This window comes from Phascolarctos cinereus, unplaced genomic scaffold (genome assembly GCF_003287225.1).
Source record: "Phascolarctos cinereus isolate Bilbo 61053 unplaced genomic scaffold, phaCin_HiC Scaffold_726;HRSCAF=1367, whole genome shotgun sequence".
In the NCBI taxonomy this organism is placed as follows: domain Eukaryota; kingdom Metazoa; phylum Chordata; class Mammalia; order Diprotodontia; family Phascolarctidae; genus Phascolarctos; species Phascolarctos cinereus.
Genome location: NW_027556098.1, coordinates 139,836,563 through 139,860,586, shown reverse-complemented (window position 1 = coordinate 139,860,586; position 24,024 = coordinate 139,836,563). Strand labels below are relative to the sequence as shown.

At 36.0% G+C, this 24,024-nt stretch overlaps 1 protein-coding gene across 1 annotated transcript in view; it reads left to right on the top strand.

The window, feature by feature from the left end:
* The window catches only part of CNTNAP5 (contactin associated protein family member 5), a 915,392-nt gene that overhangs the window by 352,423 nt on the left and 538,945 nt on the right, over nucleotides 1-24,024 (top strand). The gene's annotated exons all lie outside the window — the stretch shown is intronic.

The following is a 24,024-nucleotide window of genomic DNA, read 5'->3' as shown; positions in this document are numbered from 1 at the left end:
GCATTAAGAGCTTGTTCCCTTTGCCAAATCATTACCTTCATCTAGGGTATAAAAGGATAGATACAGATGGTTTCTGTAAACTTGCCATGTCATCTCCTTTTTACATATCCTTTTATTGATTTGTCTGATTCATTAAAATCCTTGTCTATATTTTTCATATTTTACCATTTCCCTCAAAGTTTCATTCAGTCCCAAAATATTCATGTTTCATAGTTTCTCTTCTTTTGTTCCAGTCTCAATTAAAAAGAAACCCATCAGTCAGTCAAGAAATGAAGATTTTTGAGGACAATAATTTACTCTTCTCTGCTAAGCACCATGGCAGGAGCTAAGTAGTATAAAACATATTTCTTGGTTTCAAAGACCACTTGATCCAATGATTTTTATGGATTAACTACAATATCACATTTATGCTTTCTGTATGTTACTGGTCCTCCAAAATGATGCTTACCCTTCTCTAGGAATTTACTACTACTTACACGTAGAATCTTTGTTTAACAACTTCCCTACTTTATACCATCTGCCATCCAGAAAAAAAATATGTGTGGAAGGGTTAGCTTCCCTACATATAATCTACTATAAATATTGAAATTGGAAATGCAGTAATTATCAAACTGCTATCCAAAATAAATTTCAAAGTCCCCTATTCCCACCAGTTACCAGATCTTTTTTTTTAACTTGAAAAAGTTTGTTGCTAATCACATAGGTATAATTAAATGAGTACGATTACCATCTTATCAATACTGCTGACATCAATTACAGAGTTCCACAATTTTGTCCCTATCCTAAGAAGGAGTCTGATAATTCAATTCAATTACGGAAATATTTATTGTGTGTAGGCTATAACAAGGCAAACAGGGGACCATTTTTTTGATCATTATTAATGATAGATTAGAAAACAACATTAAAATTATAGTGGGAAAGATTTAGGCTTGATTCATGGAAGAACTCCTTGTGTGACCTTGTGAAAAATCACTTAACCTCTTTAGGTCTCAGTTTCCTCATTTGAAAAATATGGATGAGAAATGCTTGCTGATTCCACAATGAAATGAAGCAAGGTATGATATTTCATCTTCTAAAAATGTTATACATGTATTTTAAAAAGATTTTTTTCTCTCATCTATTCCCCAAAAACTTGGAGCAGCTTACAGATTAAAACAGTTCAAGATAAGATATTTAGAGAAGAAAGCTGAGCAGATTCCATCTGAAGGAAAGATCAGCAGTAGTTGCTTTGAGGCACTTGAGTTAAGTAGATTATAACATTTGGGCAATAAATTTGAGGTTGAACTTTCTGGCAGCTAAGGGAAAGAAAGAAAGAAAGAGAGAAAAAGAAAAAGAGAGAAGAGAGAAAGAGAGAAAGAGAGAAAGAAAAAAAGAAAGAAAGAAAGAAAGAAAGAAAGAAAGAAAGAAAGAAAGAAAGAAAGAAAGAAAGAGCAAGAAAGAAAGAAAGAAAACAAACACAGGCTGCATAGTTTTTAGTTTCTGCCCACAGAAAGCAATTCATCTGTAGAGACAAAAATTTTCCTGGAATAAATTTCTGAAATCAAGCAGGAATTAATTTCCTGGATTCACATATAAAGAACACAAAGTGGCACAGGAACCTATATACCCCATCTGGGCACCATGGAAAACATACTGGGCCTGGAGTCAGGAAGACTCATATTCCTGAGTTCAAATCTGGCCTCAGACACTCAATAGTTGTGTGCCTCTGAACAAGTTAATTAATGCTGCGTACCTCGTTTTCAGCATCTGCAAAATGAGCTAGAGAAGGAAATGGAAAACCACTCCAGTACCTTCAACAAGAAAACCTATGACTGAAATATTACTGAACTACATCTCCTATCATGACTTTACAATACATTCAGTCATGATGTTGAAATAAGTTGGAAGCTATAACTAGAAATGTTTGCAACTGGAGCAAAGATCTGGAAATAGATGATGTTCAAAAAACTTCCAATGGTTGAAATCTCAGTATACTATAACATGATAGTGCAAGGGATTGGAGCCACAGGTTCCTGGAATAATTCAAGTTTATTACTAGGGAAGTGACAGCCAGTGTGCAACGGGGGAGGAATAAAGCTACCTATTAGGTAATTATTGCTGTTAACTGGGTGTTGAGCCCAATTGTTTTCAGCTATTGAATGACTGACATATGTTGTCATCTCTTTCTGAATTTTGTGCCCCTTGAGGCAAAGGTCTAGTTACCAAAATATTGTAATAGCTCTGGCTGACTTGTTCTCAACTTGAACTTCCATAAAATCAGGTTTAATATTAAATTATAATATTAAGAAGGGTGATACAATGTTTTTATGATATTTATTAATTATTATACTGAAATTCAGAGAATATTCTGATTGGTCTGTGATTAATGTAGATGGTCATTGCTTTCAGAATATATATCTCCCTGCAAATATCTTGTTGATCCTTCTAATAGTCACTCTCAAAAATAAACAAAACATCAAACATGTATTGCTCAATGGCATGATGTGTAAAGAAAATAAAGGATATTAAATTTGATGTCCCTCTTCACCCTCCTTTTTTTTAATCTGAAAGCCCCTCCCTTTGAAATAACCATTGTCTACAAATCATTTCCTCCCCTATGCCAATCTTGTCAATAAGGCCATCCTCTCTTAATATATTCTTGATCTTATCCCTTCCATCTTTGCCAGTAAATTGTCCCTAAGTAGATAGGATAGTAGATAGAGCATTTAGCATAGAGTCAAGAAGATCTGAGTTCATGCCAGGCCTCAGATACTTATTAGCCATGTAACCCTGGGAAAGTCACTTCATCTCTCTTTAGCTCAGTTTCCTCAACTATAAAATGAGGAAAATAATAGCACCCACTTTACGGGGCTGTTGTGTGGATCAGACAAATGAAAACACTTAGCATGGTGTCTGGCACATTGAGATTGCTTGATATGCTTGTTTGCTCTTTGTCCTCCTCCCTCTATCATACCCTTTTTCTAACCTGTAATGTCTTGCTACCTACTAGTTGTGTTCTGGAGATCTACAGCATGACCATATCTTTGTCATCCTTAAGTAACCCTCCCTGTTTTAGATTACTCCTTCTAGCTAATAGTTCATACCTCCCTTCCCTTTTGCAGCCAAAAGAAATCTATAATTAATGCTTCCATTTCCTCTCTGCTCATTGTTATTTAGATCTTCTACAGTCTAACTTCTGCCATTGTCCCTCAATTTTTCCTCCAAATTTAACCATGAGCTCTTAATTCACAACTTTATTTTTTATTTATTTTATTTTGCTCGCATCCTTATTGACTTCTCCTTCTAGAGACTCTATTACCTTTTATTCCTACTCCAATACATCTGACCACCCCTCAGTTTCTTGTTCTGGATCATCGTCCATATTATACTAACTAACTGCAAGTAAGCCTCAAGGTCCTTAGTCCTCTTCTGTGTACTGTCTCTTTGTTAACTCATCAGATTGAATGGATTAAATTATCATCTCTAAGCTAATGACTCTCATATTTATATATCTAGGCCTATTCTCTCACATCTCTGAATTTCAGTTGTGTATCACCAAAAGTATATTGTATATTTAGAACTCAATGTCTCATATGTATCCCAAATAGTATATTCAAATAGAACTAATATTTCTATCCAAACTCATTCACTCTTCTTCTCAACTTTGCTGGTATAATCAAATGCTATCTTTCTAATCACCCAGGTTCACACCTTCAGTCACATCTTCTCCTCATTTCTCATGTTTACTCCATAAATCCTATCAGCTGTTAAATCTTTCATTTCTATCTCCACATTATCTCACATTCATCTCCTTCTCTTCCTCTATACAGCCAGCACCCTCGTTAAGAATCTTATCACATCTCACCCAGACTATTATAATAGCTTATTTTTTTTGTTTCCTAAATCATCTTTCCCTAAACCATTCTATCCTCCACATAGCCACCCAAGTGATTTTTCTAAAATGCAGGTTTGACTATGTTATTTCCTCTACTCATTAAACTTCAGTGTCTCTAGAATTTTTTGATTCTTCCTCTAGAATCAATCATAAAGTCCTCTCTGACATTTAAAGCTTATCAAAACCTATCTCCTTCTTAACTTTCCAGCTTATTCATATCTTACTCCCTTTTACATCCTCTTGTATCTAATGACACTGGTCTCTTTGTAGTTTTTCAAAGAAGAAACTCTATCACCTGTGTATTTTTATAAGTTATCCCCAAAACCAGAAGACTCTCCTTCCTCACCTTCACCTCTTGGACTTCTGGTTACCTCCAAGATATATTTCAAGTGCTACCCCCAAGCTACTAAATGCCTTCCCTCTCAAACTGTAATATTCTCATTCTCTCTGTCTCTCTCCCTCTCCCCCCCGTCTCTCTCTCTCTCTCTCTCTCTCTCTCTCTCTCTCTCTCTCTCTCTCTCTCTCTCTCTCTCTCTCTCTCTCTCTCTCTCTTGCTGCTTTTTCTCACTTTTCCTGACAGAATTCAAGTACCTTTTGGAAGAAAGTGTTTGACTCTTTTTTTACTTTATCCTTAGCTATCAGCCTAACACTTGCTTCAGAGTGGTTCTTAATAAATTATTGTTGCTTTATTATGTGATCACATCTTGTACTTCTAAAATAAAGATAAAAAAGTTTAAAAAGTAGGAACAAAAATGAGATAAAGATAGCAGCTACTGCTAAAATCAGTTTTGCAAAGTTGAAACCTTAAATTGCTCATATCAATTTTCATTAGATGAGACTCTAGCAGTAAGATAAAGAGAACTGGCCTCCTTCAGTCCTTTTATTGAACAAATTCTTTTTTTGTAGTTGGAAAATGGATAGCGAAAGTTCACTTGTTTCTTTTTCTTTTCAGTTTCTATGGTCTTGCAAATCTAAGATCTAAATGGGACATGTTACAGTCTTATTATTGTAGTAAATCTATTAAGCATCCCTTACTTACCAAAAAAAATAAGGTAAGTCTGGGTTGGACCAGGGATGACAGGTGAAGAAGTAGAGAGCTGGGAAAATATAATCAAATGATTCTGGGAGATGAGGTATGGAATAGGATAAAGGATATGAGGGCAAAATGGCTTCTCCCTTCCTTACTTTGTGCCCAGAAAATTTAAATTGAGAAATAAAGATATTTATCATGGGAGCCTTTTAAGTGGCCAATTAGCATTTACTATACATCAAGATTGCTTACCATGAAGAAATGTTAGGAGATATGAACAACCATAAAGCTGACAAGGGAAAGGTCAAATAATCTAAACACGATAAAATGTTATGTATTTAAGAATTACCCTGATTCCTGAAAGAAATGTCTTTTATTGCTTTTAAAAGGAAAATAGCTAAAAGAATACTAATCTTTTAAAATACTTGTCTTCATAATTCTCCAGAAAAAGATAGGCTGTTCACATCCTGAAGAATTAATTACAGGTAGATATTTCAAGTGCTTCATTGGTATCCTCTCAATGACAGGAGACAATAAGAAAGACCTCTAAAAATTGTTATATTTCCTGTCCCATAATTATGGACAGACATGAACCATAGTTGCACATTGTAGGCAATAATGGCTGGGTTGGGATATTCATTGTTAAAGGGAATATACAAATCAATGAGATCCAAAGTATAATGGAACACTTGCCTATTTATCAGCAATACTTTGAGATAGAGTCAGCGACTACGATTAGCACTACTTTACAACTGAGAAAACTAAATATCAGAAAAAAATAAGTGTCTTTTCCAAGGTCACCCCTACGAAATATGGACGTGGGAAGGAGGGGAGACATATAGGAGACTGAAGGATGAAATAGAGATGGGTATAGGTAGAAATTAATGTAATTCCAGTTTTTGCTCTCCTTGAAATAGTACACATTAGGTTAAGGAAAGCTGTTCCTGTCTAGTTCAGTCTCATTTGAATAAAGACCTGTTTTTTAATTTTGTCTTTTGAAGATAAGTGATTGGTGACATTAATAAATTCTAATGCATCACACAGGTGTTAGGACAAACTTCTGTTTTGTGTTCCATGTTTTATGATGGATCTTGGTTTTCATGCTGTAAATTTGTCCCAAACTGCTTTTCTCATCTGTTGGATAGTACTTTAGAGTGATGCTACAGTTAAGTTTATGTCTCCCATTGAAAACAGATCAGATTGTTTTTTCCTCTGATAAATTAGTATTTTCTTCCCATTTTTCAATTACATGTCAAGACAATTTTTAGCATTCATTTTTATGAGATTTTGAGCTCCAAATTTTTCTCTCTCCCTCCCTCCCTGCTCTTCTTCCTAAAATGTTAGGCAATTTGATATAAGTTATACATGTACTATTACGTAAAACATATTTCCATATTAGTCACAGTTCTCAAAGAAGAAACAGTTCAAAAAGAAAAAAGAACATGAAAAAGAATAAAGTAAGTTTAAAAAAATATGCTCCTAACTGCATTCAGAGCCCATCAGTTCTTTATCTGGATGTGAAGAGCCTTTTCCTTCGGGGTCCTTTTACACTTGTCTTGGAGAAGAGCCGAGTCATTCATGGTTGATCATCACACACTGTTGCTGATACTGTGTAAAATGTATTCCTGGTCCTGCTCATTTCACTTGGCATCAATTTGTACAAGTCTTTCCAGGATTTTCTGAAATCTGCCTATTCATCATTCCTTATTGCACATTGTATTCCATTATATTCACCTACCACAGCTTGTTCAGCCATTCCCCAACTGATGGGCATTCCCTAAATTTCCAATATTTTGCCACCAAGAAAAGGGCTGCTACAAACATTTTCACACATGTAGATCCTTTTCCCTTTTTAATGATCTCTTTGGGATACAGCCCTAGAAGTGCTATTGCTAGATCAAAGGATATATACGGTTTGATTGGTCTTGAGCATACTTCCAAATTGCTCTCCAGAATGGTTGGAACAGTTTGCAACTTCATCAACAATGCATTAGTGTACCAATTGTCTCCCATCCTCTCCAATATTTATCATTTTCCTTTTGTGTCATATTAGCCAATCTGATTGATGTGAAGTGATACCTCAGAGTTGTTTTAATTTGCATTTCTCTAATCAAAAATAATTTAGACTCTTCTTCACATGCCTATAGATAGCTTTAATTTCTTTACGTGAAAACTGCCTGTTCATATTCTTTAACCCTTTATCAATTGGGGAACAATTTGTATTCTTATAAATTTGACTCAGTTCTCTATGTATTTGAGAAATGAGACCTTTATCAGAGACACTGTCTGTAAATATTCTTCCCTAGCTTCCTGCTTTCCTTCTAATCTTGGTTGCATTGATTTTGTTGGTATAAAATCTTTTTTAAATTATTTATTTTACCTTTTGTATTGCTCCCTATCTCTTGTTTGGTCATGAACCTGCAGCTCACTTAACTTCTCCTTTAATAATTTGGATGCTATACTATTTGCTCTTTTTTTTCTTCTGTTTTGTTTTCTTTCTTCTCTCTTGTGGTTCCCTCTATTATTTCTAATTCTTCTTTACAACATGAATAATGTGAAAATATGTTTAATAGGAATGAATATGTGGAGCCTATATCAGATCACATGCCATCTTGGGGAGGAGGGGAAGGAAGAAGAGAAAATTTATAACTCAAAAGCTTATGGAAGTGAATGTTGAAAACTAAAAATGGACTTCTGCTTCTGGGAGCCAAGATGGCAGAGTGAAAAGGTAGTCACTCTCACTCTCCCCTATCAACCTCTGCAAACCCAGAAAATATCAGCCCAGGAAAAAAAAAAAACCCTGGAACACCTGAACTAGAAGAAAAGACAAGGAGCAGCAGTGCAGTAGCCCAGCAAACAAATCTCCCAGTGCCTCAGCAAAACAAGGGGCCCCAGGCGATAAGTACCCTGGGCATTCATCTGAAAGGAGGTGAAGAAAACAACCTAAAGGCTTCCTAAAGCCCGCCTTGCTGATTCCAACCCAACACCAGGTGAGCTGAAGCCTCCAATTGTGAAGAAATCCTGAAGCCCAGGTGGTAGAGCAGGCAAACACCAACACCTGGACCTCCAGTGCCTCAGTGAGGGGGGGAACCGTGGAAACCAGCTCAAAAAACCACCAGGAGCCTCGGCACTCCACTGCAAAGGAATCTCCCAGTGCATTAGCAGAACCGAGGGAGACAACACTGCAGGGAGCCCCAGGCAGATAAACATCCTGCAGCACCCATCTAAAAGGAGCAGAAGAAAGCTAAAGGAAAGGAAAAGCAGGCAACCTAGAATTGCCTGAAAGTTCCAGCCTTGCTGATTCCAGCCCAACACAAGGTAAGCTGCCAGAAATCCCAAGCATAAGAGGCCCCAGAACACAAAGCCAGTGACCAAGACCTAGGCTCCCAACACAAGAAGCTTGGGTCAGTACCCTCTGTTCCCCAGCAGGAGAGCTCAATCTCTTTAAAGGCCAGGGAATAAAGAAACACCATGAGTAAAAAGAAACGTACCATAGATTCATATTATGAGAAGAGTGAAGATCAAGACAGAAATTCTGAAGAGGACAACATTGTCAACAAACCCACATCTGCAACAACAAAAGGGAATATGAACTGGTCTGAAGCCCAAAAGGCCTTCTTAGAAGAGCTCAAGAAGGATTTTAATAGTCAAATGAGAGAGGTAGAGTCCTTCAAAAATACAATTGGCCAATTGGAAAAAAAATACACTGAAGAAAACAAGTCCCTAAAAACACAATTGGCCAAATGAAGAAGGGAAGGAAAAAAACTAACAGAAGAGTACACTGAAGAAAACAAGTCCCTAAAAAACACAATTGGCCAGTTGAAGAAGGAAGTACAAAAACTAACAGAAGAAAACAATCTGTTAAAAACTAGAATTGGACAAATGGAAACTAATGTCTCTATGAGAGAGCAAGAATCAGTCAAACAGAAAAAAAAAATAAAAAAAGATGAAAATGTAAAATACCTCATCAGTAAAACAACCGACCTGGAAAATCGACTCAGGAGAGACAATTTAAAAATTATTGGACTACCTGAAAATCATGATGAAAAAAAGAGCCTGGACAGTATCTTTCAGGAAATCATAAAGGAAAACTGCCCGGAAGTCCTAGAACCAGAAGGGAAAATAACCATAGAAAGAATCCACCGATCACCACCTAAAAGAGATCCCAAATTGACAACACCAAGAATATAATAGCAAAATTCCAAAATTACCAGATGAAAGAGAAGGTGCTGCAAGCAGCCAGAAAGAATTTAAATATCATGGAACCACAGTCAGGATTACACAGGACCTTGCAGCTTCTACATTAAAAGACCGCAGGGCATGGAACATGATATTCCTAAGGCAAAGGAGCTTGGAATGCAGCCAAGGATCAATTACCCAGCAAAAATGAGCATCATTTTTCAAGGAGGAGGTGGATATTCAACGAAATAGGAGACTTCCAAACTTTCCTGATAAAAAGACCAGAGCTCAACAAAAAATTTGATCTTCAAGTACAGGACTCAAGAAGGACTTAAAAAGGTAAATGGGACAGAAGATACAATATGTTGTTAAGGGGGGGCTGTTTAAACCCCTACAAGGGAATATGACTTGCAACCCTTGAGAACTGTATTGTTATTACACCTTGTTAAAGGAGTATACATAAAGAGGGTGGATATTAGTTGACTTTGATGTAATGATAAAAAAAAATCTAATCAAGTGGGTTAAATGGATCCAAATAAGTGGATCAATCTGATCTTAGAAAATGTACTGAGAAAGGAGGAGGCAGACAAGGGTAAATTACATTACAGGAAAAGACACAAAATCCTATTACAGCAGAGGGAAAGAAGGGGGGAGCATTGTTTGAACCTTACTCTCATCAGATTTGGCTCAAGAAGGGCATAATATAATCAGTTAGGTATAGAAATCTAACTTGCCCTATAGGCAGTAGGAGGGAAAAGGGAGAAAAGAAGGGGGGGGGAAAGAAGGGAGGGAAGAAGCAGTAAGATAAAGGGGAAGAAAAGGGAAAGGGATAATAAAAGGGGGGAGGGACTGAAGGAGGCAGTGGTCAAAAGCAAAACACTAGTGAAGGGGAAAGGAAAAAGGAGAAAGAAAAGCATAAATGGGGGGAAAGGATGGAGAAAAAGACACAGATAGTAATCATAACTGTGAATGTGAATGGGATGAACTCTCCATAAAACGGAAATGGATTGCAGAATGGATTAAAAAAATCCTAATATGTTGTTTACAGGAAACACATTTGAAAAAGAGTGACACATACAGGGTAAAGGTAAAAGGCTGGAGCAGAATATATTATGCTCAGCTGAAGTAAAAAAAGCAGGGGTAGCAATCCTGATCTCAGACAAAGCAAAAGCAAAAATAGATCTAATCAAAAGAGATAAGGAAGGAAACTACATCCTGCTAAAAGGCACCATAGACAATGAAGTAATATCATTACTAAATATATATGCACCAAATGGTATAGCATCCAAATTCTTACAGGAGAAGTTCAGGGAGTTACAGGAAGAAATAGCAAAACTATACTAGTGGGGGACCTGAACCTCCCCTTCTCAGCACTAGATAAGTCTAACCACAAAATAAACAAGAAAGAAGTTAAGGAGGTGAATAGAACATTAGAAAAGTTAGGTATGATAGACCTCTGGAGAAAACTGAATGGGGATAGAAAGGAATATACTTTTTTCGCAGTACATGGCACATACACAAAAATTGACCATGTACTAGGGCATAAAAACCTCACAATCCAATGCAGAAAGGCAGAAATATTAAATGCATCCTTTTCAGATCATGATGCAATAAAAATTATATGTAATAAAGGGCCATGGAAAGATAGACTAAAAAATAATTGGAAACTAAATAATCTAATCCTAAAAAATGATTGGGTCAAACAACAAATCATAGAAACAATCAATAATTTCATTCAAGAGAATGACAATAATGAGACAACATACCAAAACCTATGGGATGCAGCAAAAGCAGTTCTTAGGGGAAGTTTTATATCTCTAAATGCTTACATAAATAAAATAGAAAAAGAGGACATTAATGAATTGGGCATACAACTAAAAAAACTAGAAAAAGAACAAATTAAAAATCCTCAACTAAACACCAAATTAGAAATATTGAAAACCAAAGGAAAAATTAATAAAATTGAAATTAAGAAAACTATTGAACTAATAAATAAAACTAAGAGCTGGTTTTATGAAAAAACAATAAAATAGATAACCTTTGGTTAATTTAATTAAAAAAAAGAAAGAAGAAAACCAAATTACTAGTATCAAGAATGAAAAGGGAAGCTACCACCAAGGAAGAGGAAATTAAAACAATAATTAGGAATTATTTTGCCCAACTATATGCCAACAAATTTGACAATCTTAGTGAAATGGATACATATTTACAAAAATATAAATTGCCCAGATTAACGAAGAGGAAGTAAAATACTTAAATAACCCCATCTCAGAAAAAGAAATTGAACAAGCCATTGATGAACTCCCTAGGAAAAAATCTCCAGGGCCAGATGGATTTACATGAATTCTATCAAACATTTAAAGAACAATTAATTCCAATACTATATAGACTATTTGGGAAAATAGGTGAAGAAGGAGTCTTACCAAATTCTTTTTATGATACAAATATGGTGTTGATACCTAAACCAGGAAGAGTCAAAATAGAGAAAGAAAATTATAGACCAATTTCTCTAATGAATATAGATGCAAAAATTTTAAACAAAATACTAGCAAGTAGATTGCAGCAACTTATCACAAGAATAATACACTATGACCAGGTAGGATTTATACCAGGAATGCAGGGTTGGTTCAATATTAGGAAAACTATCAGCATCATTGAGCATATCAACAACAAAACCAACAGAAACCACATGATCATCTCAATAGATGCAGAAAAAGCTTTTGATAAAATACAACACCCATTCCTATTAAAAACACTAGAAAGCATAGGTATAAATGGAGTCTTCCTTAAAATAATAAATAGCATATATCTAAAACCTTCAGCAAGCATTATATGTAATGGGGACAGGCTAGAAGCATTTCCAATAAGATCGGGGGTGAAACAAGGATGTCCATTATCACCACTGTTATTCAATATTGTACTGGAAACCTTAGCTTTAGCAATAAGAGAAGAAAAAGAAATTGAAGGCATTAGAATAGGCAAAGAAGAAACAAAGCTATCACTCTTTGCAGATGACATGATGATATACTTAGAGAATCCTAGAGAATCAAGTAAAAAACTACTTGAAATAATAAACAACTTTAGCAAAGTTGCAGGCTATAAAATAAACCCACATAAATCATCAGCATTTCTATATATTACCAACAAAGCCCAACAGCAAGAGATAGAAAGAGAAATCCCATTTAAACTTACTGTAGACATTATAAAATATTTAGGAGTCTACCTCCGAAACAAACCCAGGAACTCTATGAACACAATTACAAAACACTTTTCACACAAATAAAATCAGATCTAAATAATTGGAAAAACATCAGTTGCTCATGGGTAGGCCGAGCTAATATAATAAAAATGACAATCCTACCTAAGCTAATTTACTTATTCAGTGCCATACCAATCAAACTACCAAAAATTATTTTATAGAGTTAGAAAAAATAATACAAGATTCATTTGGAAAAACAAAAGGTCCAGAATATCAAAGGAACTAATGAAAAGAAATGCAGGGGAAGGTGGCCTAGCAATTCCAGATCTTAAATTGTATTATAAAGCAGCAATCATCAAAACTGCTTGGTACTGGCTAAGAAATAGGGAGGTGGATCAGTGGAATAGGTTAAATATGCAAGACACAGTAAATGACTATAGTAATCTATTATTTGATAAACCCAAAGACCCCAGCTTCTGGGATAAGAACCCACTCTTTGAAAAAAACTGCTGGGAAAACTGGAAAAGAGTATGGCAGAAACTAGGCATAGACCCAAATCTCACACCATATACCAAAATAAAGTCAAAATGGGTTCATGACTTAGATATAAAGGCTGATACCATAAGTAAACTGGGAGAACAAGGAATAGTTTACCTATCAGATCTATGGAGAACAGAAGAATTCATGACCAAACAGGAGATAGAGAACATTATGAAAAGCAAAATGGATAATTTTGATTACATTAAATTGAAAAGTTTTTGCACAAACAAAGCCAATGCAACTAAGATTAGAAGGAAGGTAGAAAATTGGGAAAGAATTTTTACAACCAGTCTCTCTGATAAAGGCCTCATTTCTAAAATACATAGAGAATTAAGAAAAATTTATAAAAACACAAGCCATTCCCCAATTAATAAATGGTCAAAGGATATGAACAGACAGTTCTCAGATGAAGAAATTAAAGCCATCTATAGTCATATGAAAAAATGCTCTAAATTTATTGATTAGAGAAATGCAAATCAAAACAACTCTGAGGTACCACATCACACCTATCAGATTGGCCAACATGACAAAACAGGAAAATGATAAATGTTGGAGAAGATGTGGGAAAATTGGAATACTAATACATTGTTGGTGGAGTTGTGAAATGATCCAACCATTTTGGAGAACAATTTGGAACTATGCCCAAAGGGCTACAAAAATGTGCATACCCTTTGATCCAGCAATAGCACTTCTAGGGCTATATCCCAAAGAGATCAAACAAATGGGAAAAGGACCCACATGTACAAAAATATTCATAGCAGCTCTTTTTGTGGTGGCAAAGAATTGGAAATTGAGAGGATGCCCATCAATTGGGGAATGGCCGAGCAAGTAGTGGTATATGAATGTAATGGAATACTATTGTGCTGTAAGAAATGATAAAGAGGCTGACTTAAGAAAACCCTGGAAAGACTTGTATGGTCTGATGCTGAGTGAAGTGAGCAGAACCAAGAGGACTTTGTGTACATTAACAGCCACGTTATGCAATGACTAATATTGTTAAACTGAACCCTTTTCAGCATTACAAGGTTCTAAGACATCTCCAGAGGCCTCGGGGTGGAAAATACTGTTTGCATCCAAAGAAAGAACTACAGAAATCAAATCGTTATAACTTATTTTTACCTTCTGTTGAGTTTTGTTTCATCTTTCTGATGGTTCCTCCTATTGATTTTAATTTTTACTTACAACTTTACTAATTTGAAAATATGTTTAATGGGTATGTAAAAGTAAAGCCTATATCAGATTGTGCGCGTCTTGGGGAGGTGGGGGAGGAAGGGGAGAAAAAGTTTCAACTCAAAAGCATATGGAAGTGATTGTTGATAAATCAAAATAAATTAATAAAATTTAAAAAATAAAATAAAATATAATTCAAAAAAAAAAAGAAAAGTAAAAAGAAATAAATTAATTTATGTGAATTTTTTTTTAGGCAATTGGTGTTAAGTGACTTGCCCAGGGTCACACAGCTAGTAAATGTCAAGTGTTTGCTCTGAGGCCACATTTGAACTCAGGTCCTCCTGACTTCAGGGCCGGTGCTCTATCCACTGTGCCACCTAGCTGCCCTGAAATAAATTAATTTTAAAAAATGAATTTGGATGCTGTACCACTTGGTGCACATATGTTTAATATTGACGTGATTTCATTGTCTATGGAACTTTGAGCAAGATGTAGTTTCATTCCTTATCTCTTTTAATTAGATCTACTTTTGTTTTTGCTTTGTCTGAGATCAGGATTGCTACTCCTGCTTTTTTTTTCCACTTAAGCTGAAGCATAATAGATTCTCCTCCAGCCCCTTATCTTTACTCTTTTTGTGTCTCTCTGCTTCAAGTGTGTGTCTTGTAAACAACATATTGTAAGATTCTGTTTTTTTATCCACTCTGTTAACTGTTACCATTTTATGTGAGAGTACATTCATAGTTATCATTACTAACTGTGTATTTCCCTCCATCTTTTTTTCTTCCTGTTTGCCTTCATATTCCTTTCACCATTTCTGTCCTCAGTAGTGTTTTGCTTCTGTTTACTGCCTCTCCGAAGTTTACCCTCTCATCTGTCAGTCTCCCCTGCCCCTTTAATTAATCTCCTCCCCTCCTACTTTCCTGTCATGTAAGAAAGATTTCTGTCTCCAAATGATTGTATATATTATTCCTTCTTTGAGCCAATACTGATAAGAGTAAGATTCAAGCAATGCCCATTGTCCACCCTCCACTCTAATAGGTTTTTCACACGTCTTCCTGTGAAATAATTTACCCCATTCTACCTCTCCCTTTCTTCTGCACCCAGTGTACTGCTCTTTCTCATCCCTTAATTATTTTTATGTCATTCCCTCAAATTCACATTATAACCATACACTCTAGGTATATTCCTTCTAGCTGTACTACTTAGTAGTGCAATTTTTAAGAATTACTTTTTTTTCATTATGAAAGCTTGAAATCCTTCTATTTCATTTAATGACCATTTTTTCCCCTTGACGTATTATGCTCAATTTCACTGGGTAGGTGATTCTCAATTTTAGTTCTAGCTTCCTTTGCCTTCTGGAATATAATGTTCTGTGACTTTTAATGTTGCAGCTGCTAAGTCCTGTGTAATACTGATTGTCACTCCCTGATATTTGAATTATTTCTTTTTGCCTACTTGAAGTATTTTTTTCCCTTGACCTGATAATTCTTCAATTTAGCTACAATGTTTCTTGGAGTTTTTATTTTGGGATCTGTTTCCTGAGGTGATCATTGGATTCTTTTAATGCCTATTTTGACCTCTGGTTCTAGGACATCAGGGCAGTTTTCCTTGATAATTTTTTGAAAGATTCTGTTCAGGTCCTCCTTTTGATTTTGGCTTTCAGGTAGTCCAATGATTCTGACATTGTCTCTCCTGGATCTATTTTCCAGGTCAGTTGTTATCCCAGTGAGGTATTTTACATTTTCTTCTATTTTTTTTATTTGTTTGATTGATTCTTGATGTCTCATGGAGTCATTTGCTTCTACTTGCACAATTCCAACTTTTAATAAGTTGTTTTCCTCAGCTTTTGTACTTCCTTTTCCATTTGGCCAATTGTTTAAGGTGCTGTTTTCTTCAGTGGATTTTTGTATCTACTTTTCCATTTGGCAAATTCTATTTTTTTAAGCAGTTCTTTTCTTTTTCTAAGCTGTTGACTCCTTTTTTTCATAATTCTCTTCCATCACTTGCATTTCTTTTCCCATTTTATCTTCTACCTCTCTTATATGATTTTGAAACTCCTTTTTGAGCTCTTACATGAGTTCTTTCTGGGCTTGAGATCATTTCCCATTTTCCTTTGTGGTTTTGCCCATACATATTTTGACATTTTTCTTTTCCTATGCTGAGTTTGTGTCTTGATCTTCCTGTCACCATAATAACTCTATGGTCAGATTTTTTTTTTTGCTCATCTTTTTTGGCCTTTTTCCTTTCTTTTAAATTTGAGCTCTACTCTTAGGTGGAAGGGGCAGTGTCTCAGGCTTCTTGTGCCAGAGTCTGCAGTCCCTGGCTATTTACCTGGTGCTGCACTGGTGTTGCCCTGAGGCCCATGGGAGGCCCTCATCTCTGGTGCTTGTTTGAGGAGGTGTGGTCTTCTGGGGATTGTAGGTGTCTGGTAGCTTACCTGGTGCTGAGCTAGAGTCCAGCACTTTTGTCTGGCATGTGCTGAGGCTTGTGGGGTTATTTTTGCATTTCCCCAGGAGCTACACTGAATCATGTAGTAGTCTGGCTATTGGAGAATGCCTATTTTCCCAAGACTGTGCTGAAACACATGGAGATCTGGTACCTGGAGGTTGCCTGTCTTCCCAGAGCTATGCTGAAGCACGTGAAAGTTCTCAGAGCTGGCATCTTCTCATTCCCAGCTATGCTGAGGCACATGGGAGGAACCTGGTGTTGGCATTTGCCTGATCCACTGCATTGTGGCTCAGGATCTCCCACTGGTTTGCTGAAGCATGGCTTACTGCTGACTTGCTGGAACACTTCCTGTTCTGGGCTGTGTTCTCCTTTTACCCAAGTGAGACAGACCTTTCTTGCCAAACTTCCAACTTTCTTGGGCTAAAAAATTGTATTACCCCATCTTTTTGCTGGTTCTGCTGTTCGAGGATTTATTTTGTGGTGCTATTTTGTGGTTGTTTGGAGGTGAATATGGGTGAGTTACATCAATTTACTATTTATTCTGCCATCTTGGCTCCCAGAGGCACTCAGCCTTATTTTCTAAAAAAGAAAAACAAACAAGCAAACAAACAAACAAACCTTTAGGGCTATTTTCTATCTGGGCCTTCTTTCTGAGCTCCCTCCCAAAAGCAGCTCAAACATTCTCTAATAATAAGAGCTAGCATTTATATGTCACTTTAAGATTTGCAAAGAGCTTTACAAATGAAATTTTTTATTCTCAAAACCTTAGGAAATAGGTATTATTTTTATCCTCATTTTACAGAGGAAGGTTCTGAGCCAAACCAAGTGATTTGCTCTAGTTCATAACACAGCTAAGTGTAGCTAAGGCAGCATTTAAACTCAGATCTCCAGGATTCCAAGTCTTAGTCTAGCTACCAGCTAACTTTCAAACTTTTGTAGTATTCCTATGTCATCTAGAGTAATTCCATGAGAAATTTTCTGTTTCAGAGGGAAAGATTAAATAACCTAAGGGGTTTTTTTTTGAGAATAGACATAATTCTATTTTTTTTTCTTAGTCACAGTGAATGTTCATCCAATTGAGTGTAAAACTCAGTGATGAAAGGTACTGGACTAGATAGTTTCCAAATTCTCCCACAGCTATAAGTCATATTAGGGAGTCAGGTTTTAAATTCAGGCTTTTTCATCTCAAGTCTAGTGCTCTCTATACATTAATGAACTTGGGCTTTGAGAGAAGATTGTACTGAGATGATATTCGTAAAACACTTAACACAATGTCCAACAGGTGCTTAATAAATATTTACTCCCTTCTCTTCACTTCCTCACTTCCCCTTCCCCTAAATCCATTCTTCTCCATACGATAATACCTAGCAAGTTTTGTGATTGTTGTTATTCTTGTTTTTTTTCTTTCATCCCTTTATTTCTGCTTGTTTCTGTGTTTCCTTCCACTTTCTCCTACAATTTTGGGTGGGAAATGGGGGTAAATCTGAATAACCCTACATTCTCTTTAGTTGCATTCTCATTAATTAGGTTTCATTGTAGTATTTTTTAAGATAAACAATTGTGAATACTCTGAATAGCAAATAAGTAACAGGCTTGGCGTTGTCAAAAATTCCTCTTGGCCCTATTGTCACATCTTTCATGTGTTTTTGTTACTTACTGTAAAGGAGGGGGAAAAAAGCATAGGAAAATAGAGGCACATAGAGCTCTTGTAAGTGGTCCAAAATCAAGCAGTTCCTGACAGAGCTCTGACTAGAACCCTTTGAGGTCCATGCAATAGTTTTGTCATATCTTCTTATATGCCTTAAGACTTCTTCAGAGTTAGCTTCAGATGGAAATGCTGTCAAGCTCAAAACCTTGACCAAATGCACTGTATTAAGGGTGTCAAATCTTCATGTGAAACTGGCCCTGAATAAAATCACTGAGATATTTCTGATGACTTGCCAGGTAGTCTAGCAAATCATAAAAAGGGAGCCATATGAAGGATAGACCAATCCAGACAGAGAATCACAGAATTTCAGGTTTAGAAAAGAGCATGGAGATAGTCTGGTTACAACCTCCTTATTTTACACGCAAAGAAACCAAGGATTAGAGAAAGTGAGGTGTAGCAGAGAGAGCACTAGATTTGAATCCTCAAAAGCTGATTTAAAGTCTTGACTCATTTTGCTGTTCATTCATTTTGGTCATGTCCAACTCTTCACAACTACATTTGGGGTCTTCTTGGCAAAGATAGTAGAATGGTTTGCCGTTTACCTCTCCAGCTCATTTTATAGATGAGGAAATTTAGGCAAACAATGTTAAGTGACTTGCCCAGGTTAACATAGCTGGTAAGCGTCTCAGGCCAGATTTAAACTCAGGTCTTCTTGACTCCAGGCCCATGCTCTATCCACTGTACCAGCTAGCTACCCAGGTCCCAACTGATGCTTCTTGGTTTTAGGACCCCTGAACAATACCTCTCTCCACTTTTCCTCTCTCTGTATCTCTCTGTCTCTGTCTTCACCTCTGACTCTGTCTCTCACTCTCCCTTCTATATTTTTGTATATAGGTACATGTATGGAAGGTAACATTGAGACACAGAAAGTGAGTCTCAATACGTGGGTTAGTAATGTGTGGGTTAAAGATCTATCTCAGTCACATACTAGATGTCTTACCATAGGCAAGTCATTTAATCACCCAGGCAACTCTCTAAGACCCTTAATCATGGGCAAGTTGCTAATCTGCATCATGAGGAGGGAGTTCTCTCTATATTTATTATTTTTATCATCATCTTCATTAACATCATCATCATCAACCATCCTCATCAGTCATCATCATCTTACCCAACATCACAGTTAATGTTGGATTATGAACTGAGGTCACCTACTACCTTTGTAATGTTCTAATATATCAAATCACTATTTAAACTCTTTGAAATGAAGCTAAGTCTGAACAAGGCCTGAGTGCTTCTCTACACAGCTAGGTACAAACACATTCATTATACCATTAATCCTCTGTATTCAATAGAAGGCATGCAGACCTCCATGATATTTATGCACATGAGCAGCTGGAAGTATGATTAATGTGAGCAGTGGAAGCCATTGTTGCAAACTATTGGACAAGGATTAATCAATTTATCAGGGGATTTTTTTGGATAAGAAAAAGCTTTAATAAATACATTTTTAAAGAGCTGGGCTAGAATGCAGAATAGCAGCAAGGACTTTTTTTCTTTTTTAACAATTTGCTTTTCCAGAAGCAATTTACTGTTTTAAAGAGTAAAAAATCTCATTATTGTTTTAAATTTAATCTTTACCTTAATGGATAACTACAGAAGATGTATGCAATCATTTGTGGAATGCCATGAAAATGAACTACAGATCATGGAACTTCCCTACTGAGTAAAATCTGCTGGGAATATATAATTTCCTTCTATTTTGATACAGCATAGGCATCTTTAATTAAACATCCCAGAGAATTATATGGATCAGGAATCATTCTGGATGTATTTTTCAAATTATTAATAAACAGTAGTATATCATAAGAAGTCACTATCATGATTTTATGTGGTATCTAAATATGAGGATTTTTTTCAAAGGAAGAGACTTATTTTGGGTAGATGAGATCAGTGGCTTCCAGGATCTTGTTTTTCTTCCCTACTCTCCAAGTTTAAGCAAAAGTGATGGTAAGGCATAGTTGACTATAACTATGAAACTTGCTCATTTTCAAGGGAACAGTAACCCAACAGATCTGAGATAGCAAATTTAGAAAGTCTTTCCAGAGGACTGATGATCTAAAGCCACTTCTTACTTATATAACAAATAATTCTGGGATTTCCAATAAGACCAATATATTCCCTTCCTTTTTCCATTCTATTCCCAGATGTGTTGATGGATTTTAAGTACAACTCTGAAGAGGTGACTAGGTCATAATCAAAGGGGACCATGTTAATCTACATGTCATGATTTGGTTGGCTAGCAAGAAGACATAGGTGAATGGATAGGCCTGTCTCTTTTAATATTTTAGACAATCAATGTATGATATACAAATAAGCATAAAACATATAATTTCCAGTCCTCACAATTCACTTGAATTTGGTGAAGTCCTGCAAAGAGCCATAGCTTTACAGAGACAGAGCAAAGCTATTAGAGACAATACGTGTTTTACTTTCCTATTGAAACAAGCTGCAAAACTGTCTTGCTTTCAATATTTTAATTTTTTGGAAAATTTCATTGTGATCAACAGATTCAAACATTTCAATATGCAAATAAACATTTAAAATCCTCTCAATCTTCACAACACTAACATTACCAATTCAGATTTATAGACCTTTGAATTTTACAAAACGCTTTCCCCATTACAAACCTGTGATATAGATATTTCCAAATATTTTACCTTCATTACATAGTTGAGGGAACTGAAACAAAGTTAAATAAAGTAGCTTGTACCAGGGTCATGTAAAATTCTAGCCCAGATCACCTGTCTCCAAATGCAAATTTTCTTTTAATTATGTCATGCAGTCTTTTTCAGCTAGAGACAAATCTATTGTCTCAGACATTAATTGGTTTACAACATACAAGGCAGGTAGGGAGCACAATAGAGTTGGAGTAAGGAACGCAAGTTCTAGCATTTTAATTTAAAGTTTTGGATTTGCCATAAGCACAAGTTCAAAGATTCTTCTTCTAGTTTCCTTCTTCCTCTTTGTAAGACTGAGCAAGTCTTGGTCTGCTTCAGTTTCCTTATCCATAAAGTGAGGATATAATTAGCACCTACATTTCAGGGTAGTTATGAGGATAAAATTAGATTACATTTGTAAAGCATTTTATAGACTTTAACTATTTAATATTATTATAATTGCTATCCTCACATTTTTGTCATACTCTACCCTCAACCCTGATCAAGTAAGTAGAGACAGTATGGTAGAAACAACATCAGACTAAGGAAAAGAGCTGACATCGTGTAAGCTAATATCTAGAATTCTAGCATTTTAGTTTAAAGTTTGGGATTTGTCATAAGCACAAGTTCAAAGTTTCTTCTTCTAGTTTCCTTCTTCCTTCTTCCTTCTTTTTATTTTTAAAGTAATTCAAGCAGCATTCTGCAGAAATATCTGTTTTTGTTTTTTTGTTTTGTTTTTTTTAGAGGAGATGCACAGAGCAGCTAGGTGGCATAGTGGATTACAGCACCAGACCTGAAGTTAGAAGGACCTGAGTTCAAATCTTCAGACACATAACACTGACTCTGTGCAAGTCACTTAATCACAATTGCCTTACCAGACAGAGAGAGAGACACACAGAGAGAGAGAGAGAGAGAGAGAGAGAGAGAGAGAGAGAGAGGGAGGGAGGGAGGAGGGAGAGAGAGAGAGAGAGAGAGAGAGAGAGAGAGAGAGAGAGAGAGAGAGAGAGAGAGAGAGAGAGAGAGAGATGTCTCTTTATGCTTTTATAAAGTGTGAAAAGTTTTAGTTTGCAAAATGTGCATTTCAAACTTTGTCAGTCATACACCATATGGCCTTGTAGCCATCCGGTGTTCATGTTGTAGTGCTCAGCTGAAAGAAAGAAACATACAAAGGTGACACTGGTGCTAGCAGTTCCTTTTATTCCTCATATTCAAAACAGCAATAGCAGCAGAAATCACAAGGAAATGAGAAGTTAAAAATGAATAAGGCAGCCTCAGTGAATTAACTTCAGTGACATATGTGTCCATTTAAACCTTGACCTATCTTTGCAAATGGAGAAAAATGGTCACATGGATAATCCAAAAGATTAAATAATAAAAAGGCACATCTTCTTGGGCTTCAGGATGTATTATATGATCTTCACAATCTAAAAGTTTTAATTGTCCAGCAAAAGGGATTTTGCCTGATCCAAGTTCAAAACCACTTATATGTAGAATTTTCCAGGCAGAGCCAGAGGAACTTTGATATTAAATTATCATGGTATCTAAAACATTATGATTTGATTTTTTTTAAATAAACCTAATTGCTCATTTTACTGGATAGAATTTCCTTTAATTTAGAAATGGTTTCCAAACCTATCTTAAACATGATTTCTGAACTAAATATTTCTGATATGATGAATAGTAAAATACTTATATAGTGATTTGAGGTCCCCTCTATCCTGGTCCAAAAATATCTTCCCTCTTTGTTTGTTTTTGTTAGAATGTCTATTGAGTTCATTGGGGGGTGGGGTAGAAGTGGGACATGTTTTAAGATATAAGCTACACAACATTCCTTTTAAAATACAATTACTTTGGAGAATTTCCATGGAGGCAGAGTAGGTCAGAAGCAGAACAGACAGTCTTCCTGTGAAACTACTCCAGCATCATTCAAACAAGAATGCTAGACGATGTGGATAAGCTAGTAGATGAGCAATAAGAAGTAAAATTACAGTGGATCATCATTCCAGCTCAAGGTAAAAAAAAAGTCAACCTATATTCAAGTGAACTGGCAGGAATTATAGAACAGAGATAAGCTGGGATCATGGACTCGGTGTCCAGAGTTCAAAGATGGGCCAGCAATGCAGGAACTCCCAAAGCTAATCCAAGTGTCTCATCAGTAAGGCCAGCAGCTTAGGCCAGGAGCAGGGTCTTAGCAGTCCACTCAGTGCTCAGAGGCCCGATCTTAGGGTTGCTCAGCAAAGATCTTTGACTTTGTTCATCATCCAGGAAATAAATTCAGTGGGATTTCAATGATCATTGTCATAGATTCAGCCTCTAAAGAATTCCCAGCTAGGCCAGTAATTCTGGGTTGCCCTGACCAGGTTTCTTGAAGTTTTTAAAGATTTCTCTAAAAACAAAGTTAAAGGGCTATGAGGCCTTTGTCTTAGACATATCTGTAGAAGAGGGCAATAATACTAAAATACTTACAAGCAAAGCTTCAGAGAAAAACACAACTTGAACAGAAAATCAATTAGAATTTCTAGAAGAAAATATGGCAGAGGATTTTTATGAGCTAAAATCAATATTGTAAATTCAATAGGGCAATAGAAGAAAGAATTGGAAAGGAAACAAGAGCTCTGCAGAAGATTTGGAAAGATATTTGGCAGTTAGTCACAAAAGGTGTAAAACCTTAACCAAGTAAAAGACTCTCTGAAAATTAGACAAAACAAACAGTAAATACCCCACAAAACACCAAGAAATTTAAAACAAAGTCAAAGATAAAAAAAAGTAGCAGAAAATATGATAATAGAAAAAAAAATTGACCTCAAAAATAGATTAGGAGAACTACTTAAAAAAAGATCAGTGGACTAACTGGAAGCCATGGCCAAAAAGAACCTAGAGATCATATTTCAAGAAATCATAAAAATGTCTAGATATGTTGTATCAAAACGGCAAAGTAAAAATAGAAAGAATCCGCCAGTCACTAACTACAAGAAACCTCAAAATGTTAACTGCTAGGAATCTCACAGTCCAAATCTAGCACTTCCACGTCAAAGAAAATCTATTATAAGCAGCCTGAAAGTAAAGGGTTAAGTCCATGCAAACCACAGTCACGATTAGATTTAGCATTTACTGCAATAAAGAAGAGCAAAGCATGGAATGTGATATCCCAAAAGGCAAAAGATCTAAGCTACAACCCCAAAAAACTTGGCCAGGAGACGTGAGTATAATTCTACAAGT